The following is a 20,397-nucleotide window of genomic DNA, read 5'->3' as shown; positions in this document are numbered from 1 at the left end:
ATGCAGGTTTGAGTCCTGGAATGCATGCTCATTGGCTCTCTCCCTGGACTCTGAGGGTCCAGGGCACAGGGAGATTGTCATGGCCATCTTTTCAGCCTCAGCACTTGTAGCTATGCCTGGCACATGGTTCACATTCAACAAGTACTGCATGAGCAGATGAATGAGAGAATAACAATGGAGGGGAGACTGAGTTCCTATTCTCAGTTCTTGCCTGCCTCCTTGTGATGCATGACCTCACAGTGGGCTACAGTGAGCAGAGTTGATTCCCCTGTTCCATTGACATCACACTTGAACATGGCCATGCAGGCAAAGGGACAGACTGTGTTTGGAGTCAAGGCCTTAGGAGGCATCCTGCATTTCTGCTCATGGTTCTGGACTCCTGTGATCTGGGTCAGAAGAATAAGTAGTCCTAAGAAGAACAAATGAGGGACATACAGAGCAGGCCTGAACCAACTCAAAGCCCAAAGCCAAGCCGAGATGACAAGCACTTAGAGCAGAGCTGCTTCTGCTGACCCACAGGCCTGTACTCAGGAGGAATAGACACCTTCTCTAAGCCACTGAGTCGGAGGGGTTTGTTGGGTAGGTTATATGGTAGTAAGTGTCTCAGGCCGAGTTCTCCAGGAAGCAGACTCTGACACAGAATTGTGTGCAGGAGGTTTGTTACAGAAGGTCCATGGAACCTATACCTGTGGAAGGCAGGGAAAGCAAGCTGGACTCAGCAGAGGGGGAAGCTGAGCTGAGCTGGGCACAGTCCCAGTGAAGGTTCAGCTCTGGGCTGTCCCAGGTTGGGGTGAGGGGGTTTAATACCTCTGAGTTGACCAGATGTCTCATTCAGTTGCTCTAGGAAGGAGTATGACCTTGGGCCAAGCACTGTCCTTGAGTGGAAGCACTTCCCTGAGAAAGTTACTGACAGTGCTCTGTGCATCTGGAGGAATAAGTCCTTCATTCCCAAAAGGGGATCTGGGCAGTACACCCAGAGTCCTCGACTATAACTGACTGATATGATGGTGTCCATCAGATTTCAGGGCTGCTTCCCCACGTCTTTACTGCTACGGATCAAAGATTTCAAATACATTTGATTATTCCTAAAATACCATTGAGGTAACAGACCTGCTACCATCTAATAAGTTGCAAAGAAAAACATCACTAATGTTGGCTTACAAGCTCAGTTTTACAATGCTTGCTGCCTGGGGCGTGACCTGCACAAAGCAGACAGCAAAGGGTTTTAGCGCTTGTGACTTATTCCATGTGAATATGTCCTTCCTGGAGCCACTGAGATGGCTCTCCTTATGAAGATGCAGTACACACCCTGCTTCCCCTGGAAACCCAAAAACAGTGACATGAGCCCTGACCTGTCCTGTTCCACTCAGCTGATGAGGCTTATAGAGAGGTGAGACTTAAGGGTCCCTTCACAGCTCAACAGTTGTGGGAGAAAGAGCTCTATCCGACCTCCACAGAACAGAACAAAGCTACACCAGAGGGAATGAGCTCCTTGAACTCCTCACCCATGGCATCCCATAAGCAGTTGACCTTGGGTACCTGGGAGCATTGAGTCACTCCCCAAGGTCACCCAGTGACTCACTGGCATGTTGTTAGCATCATCTACCATTCCTTTCCTTCTTAGAAGAAAAGCTGGAATGGAAAGGATATGTCAAGGAGATATTAGAGCCGCATTGGGGAAAGCTGTATTAGAAAACTCTGCTGTCTTTTTTTTTTTTTTTTTTTCCTGCTGGCTTTAAATAACCAAGGCATAAGAAACCAAGCTCATAAATTAACATTGCAGTTTGTGTATAGATTCCCATGAGGGGTATTTTGCAAGTCACCCAGCCTTCTCCTTCGGTTCCTCCGGGTGGCGCCTGCATACTGACATCTGACAACTGAGGGCGCAGACGCTCCAGGTGAACAGTGCAGTTAGATCTAGGAGTACAGGGTCAGGTTACTTGCTCTGAACTTAACCTCTGCACACCATCTTCAGAAGTAAAGAACTAAAGCAACCATCAAGACATTGGACGGGACTCCTCGCCTTGGTACTTGGAATCATTTATTGCTAATTTCAATACATTAGCAAACCAAACAAAAAACCCAACATGAAATATGCATCCAGACCCCCACAGTTCTCACTTCCCATTCTTCAATCCGCAGGTGGCTGACCACAGACCCTAAAGGCTAATTCAACTTCGAGGACTGACAGTGTACAACTAGCAAATACACAAGCCAGGTAGGTCAGCAGAACCAGGAATCCAGAACGGGCAAGTGACTGGTGAGGCCAGAGCAAAGGCGTGGGCTATTTGGGATACCTATATCTGCCTACTTTCAAGCCCTCACCTACACAAACTCACATCCCTATTCCTTCGGAAGGTGAAGCTGGAGGAGCAGGGACCACTTGTGCAGCTGGAGCCCATCGGGCAGCCTGGGCTCCTCCAGTGGGGGATATCTGGGAGCTGTGGTCACCAGGGGGCCCAGGACCCCATGGGGTCAGTGCAAACAGGGACTGAGCAGAGGCAATTCCAAGCTGCCACTTCAGAAGGATGTTTGGGCGTGGGCTCCCTCTGCCTGGAGCCCCAGCAGGTGGTTTGGGACCCAGGGAGCTGCTCAGGCTCCCAGGGCCTGGCTGCACCCGAAGGGCAGATGGGGTATGTACAGCACATGGATGAACTGCCTAGCAAGGTGTAGGCAGAGTCTGGGAAATGTCCAGGAACAGGACAATGTCTGGGAAAGTGGTTTCAAGGTGGGGAGTTGCTGTTTGGTGTCCATCTGCCTAATTCCAAGCTTTTGTTGACACAAAGGGGCATCTTCCAGCTGAAACCAGAGCCGGAGGCATCTGGATCGCCTTGCCAGAATGAGGCAGAGAGGGATGGTCAAGGTAGTGTTTATTAACTGACACCTTGGAACCTTGATGATTGGAGAAGTCTGGGACTGGCTGTTACCAGTTTAAAGCTGCCGCCTCAGAAAGATTTCTGAGAAGTAGATACTTTTCTAGGACCCCAATCCTGCATAGCTTCTAGGGATTGGCCTGATCCCCACTGGCCTGAAGGGCTCCAGCTACCAAAACTGACTGAGAGGACAGATGGCACCTGTGCCCGGTCAGAGGAGCCAGGGCACTGGAATGGGGCTGCTGTGGGGAGACGCCAGGTCACGGGAATAGGCTATTTGAGGGTACTTGGCAACTGCATAATTCCAAGCTTTTTTTTTCTTACATATTCTTTCTGAAGCAGAGCTTGAACAATTCGATTGCATTTCCCGGGCTGGGCCTAGAAAGCTGGCCTTGGAATCCTTTAATAACAGACAGCTGGGATCCTTCATTTCTGCAGACACTCAGGACAGAGGCAACTGACTCCCTTTTCAGCAGTGGCCTCAGAGCAATTTCCTGGGTGTAGTCTCTGGTTGGGGACAGGCCCTAGCTCCACAGTCTAGAGGGCCTGGCCGTTTAGTTGCCGAGGGCAGAGTTGCATCTACCTGGAATAGGGCAATGTCGGATGAGGCCTGGCCACACGATCAGGCTCTTTGTGGTACAGGGTGTTGGCCTAATCTCAAGGCCTATCTGTTCATTATGGAATATTCCCCCAAAGTCAGAGATTGAAGTTTTTTTAAATGTTTTACCATGAAAGAGCTGGGGGCAGGACTGAGTATCCTCCAACAGGGGGCATCTGGGATGCTCAGTTCCTGGAGAAGCCTGGGACTCCAGGAGGCAGCAGTCCGCATGCAGACTGAATGCAACCTGTTTACAGCTGCCACCTCAGGGTGATTTTCAGGGCTGGGTCCCTTTCCACATGTAGCCTATGCTGGTATTGTGCCTGGCCCAGCTTCACCCCCTCAGAGAGTTCCAGCTGCCTCAGATTGGCTGAAAGGGATAAACTGAGTATGTCCCTATAGCTCATTTTGGGGTAGCCAGGATCTTAGAATGGTGCTCTTATCTTGATAGGCTGGGTCAGAGGTGTGGTCCTTGGGGACAAGGTGCATGCTTACTCACAAGCCCGAACCAACCCAATGGGCAGTATTCCCCATGAGTGGAGAGCTCTAGGTTACTGAACTGCCTTTTCAGGTCACCAGGCAGGGGAGGCTGGCCAGGGGACCATTTAGTAAGAAAGAGACTCCCTGGGAGCACTGGTGGCTGAAGGAACCCCAGACACCTCAGGCAGCAAGTCCAGATGGGGACTTATAGTAGCCAATTTGTAGCTGGTGCCTCACTGTGATATTTGGGAGTGGGCCCCTCCAGACTGAACCTCCAGGTGTTTGGGTTCAAGCCCCAGTTACACCAGCCTGGCGGGCCCCGGTTGCATCAGGCTGACTGAAAGAGTGGGAGCTGTTCATGCTCTGGCTGTGCAGTTCAGGGTGGTAGGAACCTGGAACTGGGTAAAAGACAAGGGAGGCTAGTTCTCAAGAATGGACTCCTTGGTGTCTGTAGATCTGCCTCTTTGCAGGTCCTAACCTATGCAAAGCTGCTTATTCTTTCTGAAGGTAAAGCTGGAAGAATCCATCCTTCCTTTCCAGGACAGGGCTGGGCAGCCTGCCAACGTAGACTTCTCTAAGAAACACCTGGGAACCAGGAGGCTGGAGAGGCCTGGGACCTGATCACGCAGCCCGTCCAAATGTGAACTGACTGTTACCATTTCAAAACTGCTGCTTCAGACAGATTCCAGGGGATGGGCTTCCTCCACCCTGGAGGATCTGCAGGTGGTGCATAGAGCATGCTCCAGAGGCCCAGAGGCCCCAGCTGCCCAAGGACAGCTCAGGCAGTGGGTACTGTGCATGGGTAGGCCATGCAGGTCAGGAAAGCTAGGGAGCTAGAACAGGGCAAGTGTAGGGAGAAGCTAGGTCATGGTGGTGAGATCTCGGGGATGTAAGGCATCTGCTTCATTCTAAGACCTAACAAACACACATGCACACACTCCCTCTGAAGAGAGAGCTAGAAGATACTTCTTCCTGTCACAGAAGACCCAGGCTGACTGGGTGGGGTATCCGTCATCGAATAGGAGATATCTCACAGTCCTTGTTGTAGGATCCCTTCAGAAAACAAGTCCCAAGCAAGACAGATGATGGCCAGTTAACAACTTCTGCTCCAGGGTGATTTGGGGGGCTGGGCCTCCTCCATGCTAGAGTCTATATAGGTGTTTGGGCCCCAGCTCCACAGCCTGGAGGGTCCCAGCTGCCTCAGGCTGGCTGTGGGGGTCCAAACTCCGTGTACTCAGAAATTACAGTTTAAGGTAGCCAGAAACCCGGAAAAGGGCATGGATCCAGGGAGGATGTTGTAGACACAAGGCATCTGCCTCAATCCAAGTCCTAACCTATGTAGATTCACGCATTCCCTTTGAAAACAGGGCTGGATGATACTGGGCTGCCTCACCAGGGCAGGGCCAAGAGGACTGGCTGGGGCATCTATCATCCAACAAGACACCTGGCATGCATGTGTAGTGCAGTTCAGGGTTGCCAGACCTAGAACGAGACATTTGGTCTCTAGAGCCTGGGTCAGAGGAATCCCTCTTGGGGATGTCAACCTTAAAAAAGAAATCACTTATTTTACCAGCAAATGAGTTTATTTGGGGATAGCAGAGGAATTGAAACTCAAGACAAACAAGCTATGGCAAACCATAGGCGAGTGGAAAAGACCAAGAGAAGGTCAGCTTTTATTATATTTTAGGAGGATAGTGGGGAGGATTGTTTTGAACAAAAGTTCACTGGAGAACAACTACAGTTTAAAGATATGGCGATATCTCATTGGCCGCAAGATGGTTAGTGCATTTTTGTTGGGGCAGGGAGAGATCTTGTTTTTCTTAAAAGCAAAAGATAAATTCCTATGAGACTAGTGTCCTCTTTTGTCAATGTAAGAATTATCTTCCTTCGGGTGTCCCTGGTTTAGCTCATTGGTTTAGCCCCTGCCTTCTGCCCAGGGCTTGATCCTGGCATCCCAGGATTGAGTCCCACGTCGGACTCCTGCATTAAGCCTGCTTCTCTCTCTGTGTCTCTCATGAATAAATAAATAAAATCGTAAAAAAAAAAAAAAAAAAAAAAGGCAGCCGTTGGCTCAGCGGTTTAGCACCGCCTTCAGCCCAGGGCGTGATCCTGGGGTCCTGGGATTGAGTTAGTTCCACATCGGGCTCCCTGCATGGAGCCTACTTCTGCCTGTGTCTCTGCCTCTTTCTCTGTCCCTCTCTGTGTCTCTCATGAATAAATAAATAAAAATCTTAAATAAAAAAAAAAGAATTATCTTCCTTCTTTCTGTTGGTTATGCAGGCTGCACTGGGTGCAACACACATGAGAGCTCCACCCCTAGGGTTTCCGGGCTCCATTTTGATGAGGGGGCCTTCACTCATTGCTACTTTGCCCACTTGAAAAAGAGCTTTCCCCAAAGGTATCACTGATCAAGAGTGAGGTGTTCTGCAGAGATCTGACAGAGAACAGGTTAGTTTTAAATTGACTACACAAAATAAGACAAGGAGAATAATGACCCAGTTTGCATAGTAGTCCTGAACCAAGAGCCCAACAGGAAGGTAGCCAGCTAAATAGATCAAAGGCTCACAGGTCACAAGGTGGAGTTCTTTGTAGTCAAAGTGCTTATTCGCTGATTTTATTCCGCTAGATGTTTACTTCCCCGGAGGTATTTATCCATGTGCAGCAGGTGGTATTCACTGGTGCACAAATGTCTCTTTGTTCAGCCAGTAGATAATCAGGAGCTATGCAATTATCCAAAATTACTGTCGCCAAGGAGTCAAGTGGTCATTGTTGGGTTTTTATGGCTTTGGTTATGGAGTCAGCCAGCTCTCCTAACATCCGAGAGAGATTCCTGATCTTGCACTTGTCATTCACTCTGATCCATGGGAGAAAGGCTCTCTTTATAGAGGCAAATCCAGAGTCATAAATGCCTCCTGGAGGTTCCCATTTACAGAAGCCATGGAGGTTCAATGGGGTGAACCAAAGGCGGGCTTCATTTGCATGTTAACAGAGGCAGTTAAATGCCTCAATAAGCAGTGTTCTCTGACGGACTAGCAAACATATGCTCCTGGGAAATGTTGTCCACCACAAACACCAATGGAAGCAGGTGGAGCATAGAGGACTCCAGCTAAGATCTGATTATTGATAGATTGATTAGCTGAATTCCCTGACACTTTCAAGCCGTGGGTCAGAGATATTGGGGTGACATTCTATGAGAGGTTATCCTAAAGAGATGCAAACCATTTGTCTTTCCCAGAGGAAAAAATTGTATCTGGGTAAGGAAAAGAAGATGGGGAAGTGAGGGTCATATAATTGACAGAAGTAGAGGATGTTTATAAGTGCAGAGAGGTAGAAACAAGGCATGGGAACACCTGATTTAACAACTTAACCTTACAGGTAACATCCATCGGCTTTTGAGGAAAATCAGCAATAACACTTGGGAATACAGTGCAGTCAAGAGGAGACCAAAGAGTTTCCAACATCGTGAACAGATTGGAACTTCTGGTGACAGATCTAGGAGTCAGGGAAGTTCCCCCTTTTTCAATAGATTGAGAAATGTGGATAAGAGCCTTATCTCTCTGAGAGAAAAAAGAGGGAGGTAGTAAGAAGCAGCAGCAAGAAAAGGATATATGGGGGGTGCCTGAGTGGCTCAGTCAGTTAAGTGTCTACCTTCAGCTCAGGTCATGATCTCAGGGTCCTAGGATCAAGCCCCACATCAGGCTCCCTGCTCAGTGCAGAGCCTGCTTTTTCCCTCTCCTCCCTAGTCATGTTCTCTCTATCTCTGTTGCTATCTCTGTATCTCTCAAATAAATAAAATCTCTTAAAAAAAGAAAAGAAAAGAATACATAGGCTTGGAGCTGGCCATCTTGGAAAAGCAGTCTCTAGCTGTCATCTACTTCAATTCCTGGGGCCGTTGGTTAGTATGTAGGTCCAGTCTGGATTTTGTGATTTCTTTAGCTGTGACACATGAATCCAAAAGTCTATTGCTTGGAGTTTGGCAGCACAAGGGTTGGTTAACAGTACCTTACACTAGCCTATCCAGTGGAGTTGAAAAGAATTTTTCTGGGCATGTCTTTTCCAATAGATGAAGTCCTAGGATTATAAGGCGTGATGTTTCAGGCCTTTGTCCTGGGTGTGTGCTGTGAAAAGTTTGCTGAATATTTCAAGTTTATTAGTTTAAATACTATTTTTTCAATTTCAAAAAACTTACAAAGCATATCAAGAAACGATGGAGAGCAATTGTTACAGAATAGTGGCAGATTTACTTCTAGAAGTTAGCACAATTGTTTATGTGTTACATCAAATAGAAACTCCTCCTATATAATATAAAAGTAAACCATGCACTCTTTAGAAATTACAGTATGAGATTCACTGGTGTCTGGAGGCTCTTTCTGATAGTGCTCTGTTAGACTGGGCAACAGGATCCCCATGTTATTGTTAAAAAGGGTTACTATGAGTTAAGTAGAAAGAATAAAGATTTGAAAAATGGGACAGCTTCTAAACTGATGGCATAGCTAGAAATATTGGAAGCTGCCATCCAGCTTTCCAAGTCGTTATAAGAAATGCGGAAGTTCTTAATTTTAAACAAAGATTGATGCCTGGCTGCAAATCTGAAAAGACAAGGCAATGGTAGGTCTTGGATGGGCTTTTCAGCTATTGCTCAGTTTACCGTGATACAAGAGCAGTAGCTTTCAAACGTGTTAGAACATTTCTACAGCGAGAAATATAGCATATTTTATAGTCCAGCACATGCCTTTATATATAAAGCCACCTAAGTAACTGAAATAAGAGTTTAATAAACTGACATGTATTTCTTATATTTAGTATATTTCATGCATTTGCTCTATTTTGCATGAAATTTTATGAAATTATTTTTACTTATAGATAACCTATAATAAATCCATTCACAAATTTTAGATGAAATTGATATATTACCCATTTATATAGATACAGGTGATAAATATTCTGTTTAAATGAATGTTAATCATAATTCATCAATAGTCTGCGACAGTGATTTGAAAAACAAGAATCACCAAAGAAAAAAAGAAAGAAAGGAAGGAAAACAAGAAACACAGGAAATCGGTCCACAGAAAGAGAAAGCTTTCATGAAGTTCCATTGTTTCTCACCTTCCAAAGGAGGAGGTTGCTGCATTACCTTCATTTTGTCAGCATTAGTGCACACAGTTTGTGCACAGTTAATTGATGCTTATTACTCTAAGTGTTCTGACATTTGGGGCCTCATTTTGTATTTTAGGGGATTTCAATTTTTTAAAAAATATTTACAATCTTGGCTCCCCAGCAAAAACTAGGAAGAAGGCAGTTGTGAGTTATCACATTTAGCAGACTTATAAATACATTTCAAATTTTTGAAGGTGATATAAAACATGTTGATCAATAGATCCAAATCTATTTAAAAAGCCAAAAGTAGATATGCTTACATTTAGCATTTAATGTTTATCTTATTTGGAAATGATTTAGGTGTTATTGAACACCTGATTATCATTTAGTTTAACTTAGTATAAACGTTGGTCTTATTTATAATTATATAAATTAGTTACTTTTAACAAATATACTTGGATTAGACACTAAACAGTCATCATCCTAAATTATTTCTTTTGTTGACAAATTTTGTAATATAAAAGTAAGAGTTTATTTGTTTAGTACACTCAGGAAGAAAAAGTTGTTTATCTGCATTCTATTTAATGCTGGTAACTCTGAAGGCATGACTGTTTTTATCAAACCAACAAACTTCAACTAGTGTTTTTTTTTATCAAGATTATCTCAGATCATAAGGACTTGAAAAACATTTGAGTTAGTTGCTATATTTCTGAGACTATATTTGATTTTTATAAATGCTTTCCTTTAAGCCAATTAAAGATCTTTACAGATTAATTTTGTCAATACCACCTGGAGGTAGAAAAATATCACATATCTATACCGTACATAACATAGATTCACATAACATAGATTCACATAACAAGATTCACTTATAGCTTTTGTTTAGAAATTTTAGCCATGTCTCAGGTACAAAACTCAAAAAGAAAATAATTGGATCCAAATTGTGCTTCTGGCAGATGGACTAAGTTAAGATTACCTGCTCAGATGGCCAAAATCTTTTATATAAAGATTTTCTTAATTGGCGTGCTGAAAGGATTTTTAGAACTGTTTTTCAAGTCATGTTAGTCTTTTAGAAGCTTCTGCATATCAAAGAAGATATTCCATTGTCTCCAAGAGTTTGGAATCATCACTGCCCAGGGTGCCCCTTACAGTGGACTTAACTGAAACAAACATTCCCCAGAATGGCCATGACAATCCAAATTATCTAAAAATTCACCCATTTTTCCAGAAAGGCACAAGAACCTGGTCCAAGGACCAAGTGGAACCTATCTTGCCTTCAGGCTCCCTATGTTATCTCAACTCTGAGGAGCCCTATTTTCCAACAGGTCTTCTAAAAAAACTGGAATCATGTTCCCTATTTTTGAACAACATGGGTAACATACCAGGAAGCTTCAACAAACAGAAGCAAAGGAGTACTCACCAGAAAGGGTTATGGCTTCATAAAAAAGAACAAAAAACAAAAAGCATAATAGAACCTGAATAAGCCTGAGAGCTCAAAACCCAAGGAGAGCAGAGCTCAAAACCCAGGGTCACCAGAAAGCAGTGAGTTTAAGGGCTCTGTGGCTACCAGCACCTGTGTGCTCACCAGCCTTAGAGTTATGATGTGTCTCTTCTGGACCCCATCTCTCTGACACTGTTTAGTGTTTAATGTTGATGAGAGAAAGACTCTCTAAAGGCCTGGTATACAAGGGAAGCCATTTTAGATTTCTAAATCAATATGCCTGTATATACACTTTGTTCAAACCAAAAGCCTGATTTATGGCCCGCCATGCATGCATTGGTACATCTGCTTGGTGAATGACTAACCTAAGGAAAAAATATCTTATTCTTGAGGTATTGATCAATGCTCCCACTCCCTGCATTCCTTTATGGTAAAACTCATGATTCTTGCCTGTATGCTAATCTATAATCTTTTGAGCTCTTATAGGATGTAAAAAAAAGTGTATAACCCTGTAAAAACTGTTCTTTCTCCAGAGCACTGTCTTCCTTGTGAAGAGCATGTTTCCAGGCAGTTGTTCTAATTTGAAATTGAATAAAACTCCCTTACTTTTAGAGATTCTAAAAGGTGTGTTTGGTTTACAGTGACAGTGTCAATCTTAAAAATAAAATAGCCACACACACAAAAAAAAGCCATTTATTTTCTTGCAAAATGAGTTTATTTGGGAATAGCAGAGGAACTACAATTTAGAACAAAATTATGGCAGGCCACAGACAGATCCAAAGAGACAAATGGAGGGTCAGTTTTTATTAGGTTTCAAGAGGAAATTGGGGAGGATTGCTTGAACAAAAGTTCATTGGAAAAGAACAAGAGTTTGAGTTTGTGGTGGTTTCTCTTTGGCTGCAAGGAGCAGTTAGTGCATTGTTGCTGGGGCAAGGAGAGATCTTCCTACTTTTCTTAAAAGCAGGAGGTAAAACTCCAACATAAAAAATGCCTTCCTTAGTCAAGATAAGAATTATCTTCCTTTCTGTTGGTTATGTAGGCTCCAATGCGTGCTACCTGTATGAGATCTCCACTTTTAGGGCTTCCCTTCACTTAAAATGAAGTTTCATTTACTAGTTTTCATAGGGACAAGGTACATGCATACTCACAAGCCCTAACTTACCCAATAGGTAGTAGTGCCTCTGAATATAGAGCTTTAGGTATTGGACTGCCTTGGTGGGGCCAGGAGGGCTGGAGTAACTCCTGTGAGCCATTGTGGCTAGAGGAACCATGAGACCTTCAAGCAGTAAGCCCAAATAAGGAATGACTGTCCCCAATTTGTAGCTGTTGCCTCAGGGTGATGCTTAGGAGTCCCCGCCACACTGAACTTATCAGGTGTTTGGGGTTCAGCTCTAATACAACAGCCAAGTGGGCCCTGGTTGCCTTAGACCAACTGAATGGCTTTGAACTATGTATGCCTTGGCAGCACAGTTCAGGGTAGCCAGGATCCTAGAACTAGATAAGAGTCAGGAGAGGCCAAGTCTCGAGAGAAAGATGTTGGGAGTCCATAGTGCCTGTATAATTCCAAACCCTAACCCACACAAATGCACTTATTCCTTCTGAATGCAAAGATGGAAGAGTCTGGACTGCCTTGTCAGGATAGGGCTGGGCAGACTGACTGGGGTAGCCTCTAATAAGGGATGCCTGGGAGCCTAGATTACTGTAAGCCTGAGACTCAATCAAGTGGCCAGTCTAAATGGGGACTGATGGTTGCAAGTTTAAAGCTGCTACCTTGGAAAGGTTTTCAGGATGGGGTCCCTCCCTGCTAGAGAATATAAAGATGGTGAGTCACAGTGTGAGCTCCACAGGACCTGCAAAGCCCTGGCCGCCATAGGGCCAACTGACAAAGTACAGTCTGCACATGTGTGGGTTGACAAGTTAGGGTAGCCAGGAAACTAGAATGAGAAAAAATCAGGTATGACTGGATTATAGCATGGGGCTATTGTGGGTACTCCTATCCTCCTAAATCTAAGCTTTTACCTACACAAAAGTGCATATTCCCCCTGAAGGCAGAGTTAGAGGAATCTGGACTGCTTGGCCAGAGTGGGGCTGGACCTGGGTATCTTCCAATAAGAGACACCTTTCAGCCTTGAAAGCTGGAGAAGCCAACACCTCATCAGGCAGCTAGTCCAAATGGGACTGGTTGTCACCAGTTTCAAGTTGCCACCTTAGGAAGAGCTTAGGGGGTAGGCTCCCCACCACTGGCAGGATAGGCAGGTGTTTGAGGACCAGCTCTAGCTCCACAGGTCTGAAGGGCCCCAGCTTTCCAAGGCCAACTGGTAGTATGTACGGTGCATGAATAAAATGCAAAGGTCAGGGTAGCCAGAGACCTGAAATGGGACAAGTGTCAGGAGAGGCTGGATTATGGCAGCAGGCTATTGGGGATATCTGGAATCTACCTAATTTCAAGCTCTAACCTACACAGATACACATGTGGAGACCAAGGGAAGGGCACCCCAAAATGTGCCACTTTGGCATGTTCATTCTTTCAAATTAAAGTTACTTAAGAAACAGTCACTGCAAGGACACCCTGAGCCTTCTTCTTCTCCAGAGAGCAGGAAATAAATGTCCCATGGAAAGGTACCCTTCCTTCCTGTATCAGGAGGTAAAATGACAATTTTATCACCAGAGAGAGGGGATTCAGAACCAAGAAGTCTATATAAATAAACCTTGTTAGTAATAATTTACTAACCCCAGCCCAAATTCTGTTAGAATGCCTTACTAATTGAAGCTTCTGAATGTAACTTTTCTTTGTCCTCAATTCCTCACAGATTTATTGTTTGTCCAAAAAGTATAAAAGCTGCCTGCTTTGGTTATTTCTTTGGGCCTCAACTTGAATATTTGGCCTCCATGGTCATGTAATTTTTCCTCCTCAACAGTTGGGAAGATAACACTAACTGGTTGCACACCAGTGCTGCTGGAGAATCCTGGGACATCTCACAGAAGCCATCAGAGGGTAAGCATCCCTGCCACATCAGCCTCCCAGGGGTCAGCTGCAGGCCTAATGGACCAAGAGTGGTGAGAGTCCTTTTTCTCTTGCTGTGTAAATTTAGATTAGCAGAAGATAATATATGTGGAATAGTAGCTTGGGCTTAACGATACCAGTAAATTTGGTAGAATAGTCTTGGCTTGACTCACCCATTTTCTCCCAGAGATGGTCACAATTTTTCTTTTGTTGTTCTCTTTTGTACTATTTGTCATAAAAAGGAATTATCATCAGGAAAGACTACAGGCATAAACCCCATTAGCCTGGTGTTTGAGCCAGCCTCACAAACCGGTGAGTTCATGGTAATCATGTGACTAGCATCTATTTAGACAAACTTTGGTGTGGGTCCCCTATGTAAAAGCTGGATGAGCTTTCTTCTTTCATCTTGTCCTATGTCCTAAGTGCTGGGCTTTGTGACCAGTAGGAATATGCTCTTCAGTCTCCACCATCTGAAGGGTGTACTTACTGAGTGCACCTTGGTGTCCTGTCAAGTAGCCTGGGGTACCAAGTCATTTACAAGCAGTATCCTCTCTCTGTGGCTCTGGCAGCTCTCAGGGGAATTTGTCATAAGAGATCTCAGCCCACAAAGACCTTTGTCCTCTTAGTCTTTATTGCTGGTTTGTGCTGGAAAAATCCCATTTCAGTAGAACCTTCCTGCTATCAAATATTAGCAGGTCAGTGACTGGAAGCACCTCACATTTTTGTGGAAGACTGGAGACAGGGTATTTTTAGCACTATCCTTACTACCTGTGCAATGAAGGCCTTTGCTGCCTCAGACTATTTTTGGGAGTAATCTTTTAGATCCAGGATTGCATCACCTATGCCCTCTCCAGGAATGCCTCCCGTGTCCATGGTCTAAACCTGGAAAATTGTCTCAGGGTCTTTCCATTAAAAGGCTTTGAGTCGTTATTGAGATTGATAAAATTCTACTTTTCAGTGGCCAATTGTTGGATCCTTTAAAGTGACTATATTGAAAGAAAAACATTCTTTATAGACAGTTTATCAATTGTCATATTAATGTAATAAATAACCTTTAGGTCTCCCTTGACAAGATGAAAAGACAAAAATTAGACTTAAGACCAAAATTAATGTCCACATCCAACACAAAGTCCCCTTCTCAAAATCCAGCCCCATCCATGTGTTTTGATTTTCCTTTCCCTACTAGATTTACAGAAAGCTCTCCAGGCTAACCTCTAAGTTGAAGGTATACACTTACTCAGAGAAATGCTGAAAGCCTGGAAATGAATATAACAAAAGAGATTGGCTGGAAGACCCATTTTGCTCCTACTTCCCAGAGCCCTATAATGAGGATCTCCTAATGTACTGTTGGATCCTATTGGCTAGTATCTTGTTGAGAAATTTTGCAATATCCCTGTTCATCAGGGATATTGGTCTGTAATTCTCCTTTCTGGTGGGGTCTTTGGTTTTGGAATTAAGGTGATGCTGGCCTCATGGAACGAATTTGGAAGTACTCCATCTCTTTCTATCTTTCCAAACAGCTTTAGTAGAATAGGTATGGTTTCTTCTTTAAACGTTTGATAGAATTCCCCTGGGAAGCCATCTGGCCCTGGACTTTTGTGTCTTGGGAGGTTTTTGATGACTGCTTCGATTTCCTCCCTGGTTATTGGCCTGTTCAGGTTTTCTATTTCTTCCTGTTCCAGTTTTGGTAATTTGTGGCTTTCCAGAAATGTGTCCATTTCTTCTAGATTGCCTAATTTATTGGCGTATAGCTATTCATAATATGTTTTTAAAATCGTTTGTATTTCCTCGGTGTTGGTAGTGATCTCTCCTTTCTCATTCATGATTTTATTAGTTTGAGTCTTCTCTCTCTTCTTTTTAATAAGGCTGGCTAATGGTTTACCTATCTTATTAATTCTTTCAATGAACCAGCTCCTGGTTTTGTTGATCTGTTCCACAGTTCTTCTGGTCTCGATTTCGTTGAGTTCTGCTCGAATTTCATTAACTCTCTTCTTCTGCTGGGTGTAGGGTCCATCTGCTGTTTTTTCTCTAGCTCCTTTATGTGTAAGGTTAGCTTTTGTATTTGAGTTCTTTCCAGTTTTTGAATGGATGCTTGTATTGCGATGTATTTCCCCCTCAGGACTGCTTTTGCTGCATCCCAAAGATTTTGAATGGTTGTATCTTCATTCTCATTAGTTTCCATGAATCTTTTTAATTATTCCTTAATTTCCTGGTTGACCCTTTCATCGTTTAGCAGGATGGTCCTTAACCTCCACGTGTTTGAAGTCCTTCCAAACTTCTTGTTGTGATTTAGCTCTAATTTCAAGGCATTATGGTCTGAGAATATGCAGGGGACGATTCCAATCTTTTGGTATCGGTTCAGACCCGATTTGTGACCCAGTATGTGGTCTATTCTGGAGAAAGTTCCATGTGGACTTGAGAAGAATGTGTATTTAGTTGAGTTTGGATGTAAAGTTCTGTAGATATCTGTGAAATCCATCTGGTCCAGTGTATCATTTAAAGCTCTCGTTTCTTTGGAGATGTTGTGTTTAGAAGACCTATCGAGTGTAGAAAGCGCTAGATTGAAGTCACCAGGTATAAGTGTATTATTATCTAAGTATATCTTAACTTTGGTTATTAATTGATATATTTGGCAGCTCCCACATTCGGGGCATATATATTGAGGATTGTTAAGTCCTCTTGTTGGATAGATCCTTTAAGTATGATATAGTGTCCCTCTTCATCTCCCACTACAGTCTTCGGGGTAAATTTTAGTTTATCTGATACAAGGATGGCTACCCCTGCTTTCTTTTGAGGACCATTTGAATGGTAAATGGTTCTCCAACCTTTTATTTTCAGGCTGTCGGTGTCCTTCTGTCTAAAATGAGTCTCTTATAGACAGAAACAAACAATCCAATCATGAAATGGGCAAAAGACATGAACAGAAATCTCACAGAGGAAGACATAGACATGGCCAATATGCACATGAGAAAATGCTCTGCATCACTTGCCATCAGGGAAATATAAATCAAAACCACAATGAGATACCACCTCACCCCAGTGAGAATGGGGAAAATTAGCAAGGCAGGAAACCACAAATGTTGGAGAGGATGTGGAGAAAAGGGAACCCTCTTCCACTGTTGGTGGGAATGTGAACTGGTGCAGCCACTCTGGAAAACTGTGTGGAGGTTCCTCAAAGAGTTAAAAATAGACCTGCCCTACGACCCAGCAATTGCACTGTTGGGGATTTACCCCAAGATACAGATGCAGTGAAATGCCAGGACACCTGCACCCCGATGTTTCTAGCAGCAATGTCCACAATAGCCAAACTGTGGAAGGAGCCTCGGTGTCCATCGAAAGATGAATGGATAAAGAAGATGTGGTTTATGTATACAATGGAATATTACTCAGCCATTAGAAATAACAAATACCCACCATTTGCTTCAATGTGGATGGATCTGGAGGGTATTATGCTGAGTGAAATAAGTCAATCGGAGAAGGACAAACATTATATGGTCTCATTCATTTGGGGAATATAAATAATAGTGAAAGGGAATATAAGGGAAGGGAGAAGAAATGTGTGGGAAATATCAGAAAGGGAGACAGAACATAAAGACTCCTAACTCTGGGAAACGAACTAGGGGTGGTGGAAGGGGAGGAGGGTGGGGGGTGGGGGTGAATGGGTGACGGGCACTGAGGGGGGCACTTGACGGGATGAGCACTGGGTGTTATTCTGTATGTTGGCAAATTGAACACCAATAAAAAATAAATTTATTATTAAAAAAAAATCAGGCTCTCCCAGCTTCGGGCTTTCCTATGCAATGTCCTTTGCAAATGTGTCCTGGACCCCCCCCCCCACCACCACCACAAACACATACAAATTTATACCCTTTGAGAAGAGCAGAGATTTTAAATTATAACACCCCTGTAGGGGGCACCTGGGTGGCTCAGTCAGTTACATGCCTTCAGTTCAGGTCATGATTCCAGAATTGCAGGAACCAGCCCTGTGGCAGGCTCCCTGCTCTGCAGGAAGTCTGCTTCTCCTTATGGTCCTCTCCTCTCTTCTGCATTCTCTTTCACTGTCTGTCTCAAATAAATAAATAAAATCTTTTAAATCTTAAAAAATATAATTAATTAATTTAAATCAAGCCCCTTTACCTCCACTTCCAAAATTTTCTAAATTTTCTAATTTAGAATGGAATTAGAAAAATGAGTGACCCTTCACAACACACTCCTCACAGAGCAAAGTGTTGATCAAAATTTCTTCTAGGCCCTTCTACAAATGATCAGCAGAAAGGTGATAGGGACTAATAGAAGCCAATGTCAAATTGTATACTTAGAAGACTTCTGTTAAAATACTGTAAACAGACATTTCAAAGGCATAAATCTTTTGATTCCTATTTTAGTTAGAAATCTCTCTGGTATAAGGAAGAAAGTTTAATTTAAAAGGTGGGTCAATCTCTTGATATCCAGTAATTTTGGGGGATTAAAAACAATCTTTGTCTTGCAAATCTCTATAAAATCAGAAATGCAACTTTGGAAGCAGATCAAAGCCCACCTATCTATCAATCCCCAAACCTCACCTGTTCTCCAAATGGTTGTAGATATTATAAAATACCGTAATATTGAGACAAAATTGGACTGTACTTTAAAAAGATAAACAGCAATTACCCTGAAATTCTTAGAAATATTTACATATAAAATATTAATGAAAGGGATTGAAGACAACACACATGAATAAAAAGATAGTCCATGGTCATGGGTTGGACGAATCAATATTATTAAAATGTCCATACCATCCAAAACAATCTATAGATTTATTGCAATCCCCATCAAAATACCAATAGCATTTTTCACAGAACTAGAACAAGTAATACTAAGATTTGTATGGAATCACAAAAGACTTTGAATAGCTAAAGCAATCTTGAAAAAGAAGAACAGAACTGGAGGTATCACAATCCCAAATTTCAAAATATACAACAAAACTGTAGTAATCAAAACAACATGGTAATAGTGCAACAATAGACACGTAGATCAACAGGACAGAATAAAGACTTAAGAAATAAACCCACAATCAGATAGTCAAATAACATTTTAAAAAAGAGGCAAGAATATGCAATGGGACAAAGAGTCCCTTCAACAGATGTTGGGGAAACTGGAGAGCAGCATGCAAAAGAGTGAAACTGAACCACTGTTTATACCATCCACAAAAATAAACTCAAAATGGATTAAAGACTTACATGTGAGACCTGACTATAAAACTCAGACAAGAAAACAGGCAGTAATTTCTTTGACATCAGCCATAGAAACATTTTTCTAGATATGCCTCAGGCAAGAAAAACAAAAGCAAAAATAAATTACTGGGATTACACCAAAATAAAAAGCTTTGTGTAGCAGAGGAAACCATCAACAAAACAAAAAGGCAACTTAATGAGAGAAAACATTTGCAAATTATATATCCAATAAGGAGTTAATATCCAAAATATATAAAGAATTTATACAACTCAACACCAAACTAAATCTGATTTTAAAATGGGCAAGGGTCCTGAATAGACAATTTTCCAAAGAATACACAGATGGCCTATAGACACATGAAAAGTTGCTCAACATTATTCATCATCAGAAAAATACAAATCAAAACCACAATGAGATGTCACCTTATACCTGTCAGGATGACTAGAATCAAAAAGACAAGAAACAAGTGTTGGTGAGGATGTAGAGAAATAGGAACCCTTGTGCACTGTTGGAGGGAAGGTAATTGGTATAGCCACTGTGAAAAACAGTATGCAGTTTCTTCAAAAAATTAAAAATAGAAATACCAGAGAAAGAAATTTTACTCATATGTGAAATTTAAGGAACAAAAACAAATGAACAACAACAACAAAAAAGACCCAGCACCCACAAACCCACTCTTAAACACAAGAACAAACTGGTGGTTGCCAGAAGGGAAGGATGGGAGAATGGGTGAGATAGGTGAAGGGTATTAAGAGTAAACTTATCTTGATGAGCACTGAGAAATGCATGGAATTCTTGAATCATTATAGAATGAATTTGGACTTTTCTTCCTTTTCTCTTTTTTGAAATAGTTTGAGAAGAATAGGTATTAACTCTTCCTTAAATGTTTGGTAAAATTCATCTGTGAAACCATCTGGTCATGGATTTTGTTTGCTGGGGTTTTTTGATTACTAATTCAATTTCATTGCTGGTAATTGGCCAGATTTTCAATTTCTCTTGATTTGGTTTTGGAAAATCATATGTTTCTAGGAATTTATCCTTTTCTTCTAGGTTGTCCAGTTTGTTGGCATATAATTTTTCATAATATTCTCTTACAATCCTTTGTATTTACCTGGTGTTAGTTGTTATTTCTCCTCTTTCATTTCTTTTTTTTTTTTTTTTAATTTATTTTATTTATTTATGATAGGCACACAGTGAGAGAGAGAGGCAGAGACATAGGCAGAGGGAGAAGCAGGCTCCATGCACCGGGAGCCTGACGTGGGATTCGATCCCGGGTCTCCAGGATCACGCCCTGGGCCAAAGGCAGGCGCTAAACCGCTGCGCCACCCAGGGATCCCCTCCTCTTTCATTTCTGATTTTGTTTGAATCCTCATTTATTTATTTATTTATTTATTTATTTATTTATTTATTTTTACTTTTTTCTTGATAAGTTTGACTAAAGAAAGGTTTATCAATTTTGTTGATCTTTTTTTTTAAAAAAATTTTTTTATTTATTCACAAGAGACACAGAGCGAGAGAGAGAGAGAGAGAGAGAGAGAGAGGCAGAGACACAAGCAGAGGGAGAAGCAGGCTCCATGCAGGGAGCCCAACGTGGGACTCGATCCCAGGTTTCAAGGATCACGACTTGGGCCGAAGGCAGGTGCTCAACCACTGAGCCACCCAGGCATCCCAATTTTGTTGATCTTTTTAA

At 42.6% G+C, this 20,397-nt stretch overlaps 2 long non-coding RNA genes across 2 annotated transcripts in view; both read left to right on the top strand.

Annotated features, from left to right (window-relative positions):
• Positions 1-299: 299 nt before the first annotated feature.
• Positions 300-6,150, top strand: LOC144294190 (uncharacterized). The gene is made up of 4 exons (XR_013361643.1): positions 300-2,027; positions 2,143-2,218; positions 2,787-2,863; positions 4,459-6,150. It is a non-coding gene; the product is annotated as an uncharacterized LOC144294190 (long non-coding RNA).
• Positions 6,151-9,634: 3,484 nt separating this feature from the next.
• Positions 9,635-20,397, top strand: part of LOC144294191 (uncharacterized) — a 28,736-nt gene continuing 17,973 nt past the window's right edge. The window contains exons 1-2 of the long non-coding RNA XR_013361644.1: positions 9,635-13,484; positions 13,736-13,805. This is a non-coding gene — a long non-coding RNA (uncharacterized LOC144294191). The remainder of the gene's footprint in view (positions 13,485-13,735; positions 13,806-20,397) is intronic.

This window comes from Canis aureus, chromosome 22 (genome assembly GCF_053574225.1).
Source record: "Canis aureus isolate CA01 chromosome 22, VMU_Caureus_v.1.0, whole genome shotgun sequence".
NCBI lineage: Eukaryota > Metazoa > Chordata > Mammalia > Carnivora > Canidae > Canis > Canis aureus.
Note: the sequence above shows the minus strand (reverse complement) of the source record. Positions and strands in the feature narration are given on the sequence as shown.